This window comes from Poecilia reticulata, linkage group LG19, assembly GCF_000633615.1.
Source record: "Poecilia reticulata strain Guanapo linkage group LG19, Guppy_female_1.0+MT, whole genome shotgun sequence".
Taxonomy (NCBI): Eukaryota; Metazoa; Chordata; class Actinopteri; order Cyprinodontiformes; family Poeciliidae; genus Poecilia; species Poecilia reticulata.
Window position 1 is genome coordinate 14,370,614 of NC_024349.1, and position 2,289 is coordinate 14,372,902.

Sequence of the window (2,289 nt, forward strand, 5' to 3'; positions counted from 1 at the left end):
GTATGTATGTATGTATGTATGTATGTATGTATGTATGTATGTATGTATGTATGTATGTATGTATGTATGTATGTATGTATGTATGTATGTATGTACGTACAGTATACGTTTATAGATGTGTGCTTATGTTAATGTGGATATGCTCAACGCAATGGTTGTGACATGTCTGGAATGCATCCATGAATGAATGAATGAATGAATGAATGAATAAATGAAGTGAGTGTAACTCTGTGCAAGTGGCTTCTCAAACAATTCAGTTTATTTCTGAATATTTCAGGGGAAAGATTCTGTGAAGACCGATGCATCATCACTGCAGAAGCTGGAAGCACAGAATCTGCGGATGACGAGGCCCGTCTAAATGTTCCAAATGGTTCAGATCAAATGTTAAGCCGTTTAATATTGAAATTCATGGGATACAAGGTTTCTTTGGAAAGYYGTTGAGCTCCTGAGTGTGCAAATGCAACATTAAGGCAAGCTTTTGTTATCTTTACATAAGGAAATGTGAAGAAKTAAACMAAACGCTAGATCTGACTAAGATTTTGTTGTTCCCAGATGCTCCCTACAGTCTGAGTGAGTGTGAGATATTTTTGAGAAGATGAATGGATAAACAATTCGGTCTCTCTTGCTGTCTCTACTGGCAAACCGCAAAAGACCTGCAGACGTAATTGTGTGTAAAGGTAATTCAACATGGCATTCACCCAGAGGTGCTGATATATGGAATAGCATGACATGACTTTCTTTGATCCTGATCTGTAAAAGAATTTGAAAACCATTAATCACCACGGCAGCTGTTTTCAGGGCAGATTAGCACAGAAGCCCAACCATCCAAACATTGTGCTCCATAGAGTAAGTTTAATGCTAAACGACTTAATGTTGTCTGTAAACACTGGGCCGTACGGGAGTTAGACAGGTATCGTCTCATCACAGAATCTATTGTTTACTCCCCTCCTGTGCTTTGCTGACACATCAACTCGCAGAGTTATTCTCCCACGAAAAATTTAATATTAGCAAGAAAATGTAATATGATTCCACATGTTCCTGTTTGCAGCACTTGTATCGGAGTTACCAGAGATTTCCCCAATGAATGAGCTGGGAAAAAAAACAATGATTAAAACAAATATAGTATCTTTAATTGATTGATTAAGAGTTGCAAAAAAATAATTTAAAATCTGAACAGCATTGCATGCCCTTTGGATTCAGCCCTTTCTATTCTGACACCGTGAATTAAAAGTACAGAAAATATGTCTTACGTGTACTGTAAAGGAATTTTATAAGGTAAATAATTTCAAAATAATTTATCACAAAAGCAATCTGTTGATAGTGGAATTTTAGAAAGTTGCTTCTCTCTCACACTTAGGATACCCTGAAAAAAACAATTTATGTGCRAGCCTTTTGTTTCATTTTTATTATTCCACACCTGCTGAAAGTTAGGGAGGCTTTGGAGATGCCAGGAGGCACCACAGGAAGATAAGAATGGAACTCACCCCTTGGTTCAAGGTTCGGTCTTTGTCAACATCATAACTGAAGATTTACAAAGCTGCTGATGTGAGTCAGAATGTTTTTTTTAACTTCTCTTAAGCCCCAGATCTAAAGCAACCTCCAATTAAGTTGCAGAATAGAAACATGAAGGAATGCAGTGATTGTATTGAGCACCAAACATAGAAAATTGGTTATTTTATTCGCTTGCACAAATAATTACAAAGTAAATGTAATCAAAACAAAACTAATTTCAGTTTGGAAAACTGGACACATGCAACTTTCTTGTACCAGTTAAGCTGTCCTCTGGTCATAATGTGTGTGTGTCATATCTCTGCACTACGAGCCTGATCTGAATTACATTGAAATGCATCCAAGCTGGCAAAGAGTAGCACCATAGTCATGCTTTGTAAAAACCTGGCTTGAAGGTTCATTGTTACATAACTGTGAAAATTGTTTGGATTTTAATGATCTGACTTTGACTGTTTATTATTTTTTTAAAGCAGGTTTGTATTATAGTATTGGGGCCCGACATTGGCCTATAAGTGAAAATAAATATAAATAAAAATATATATACATATCGGGCATTATGTGTGTGGTTTTGAAAAACTTTTTTTTTTCTTTTTTTCAAAGGAAATAATTTTATAACATAATTATAACATAATTTTATTATGTAAAGCACCTTGAAATGCCTTGCTGCTGAAATGTGCTATACAAATAAAATTTGATTGATTGATTGAATAAAATCAATCAATCATCATCATTCAGACAATTCAGACAAAACGAAGCTCAGATGTGTAGTTACAGGAAGTG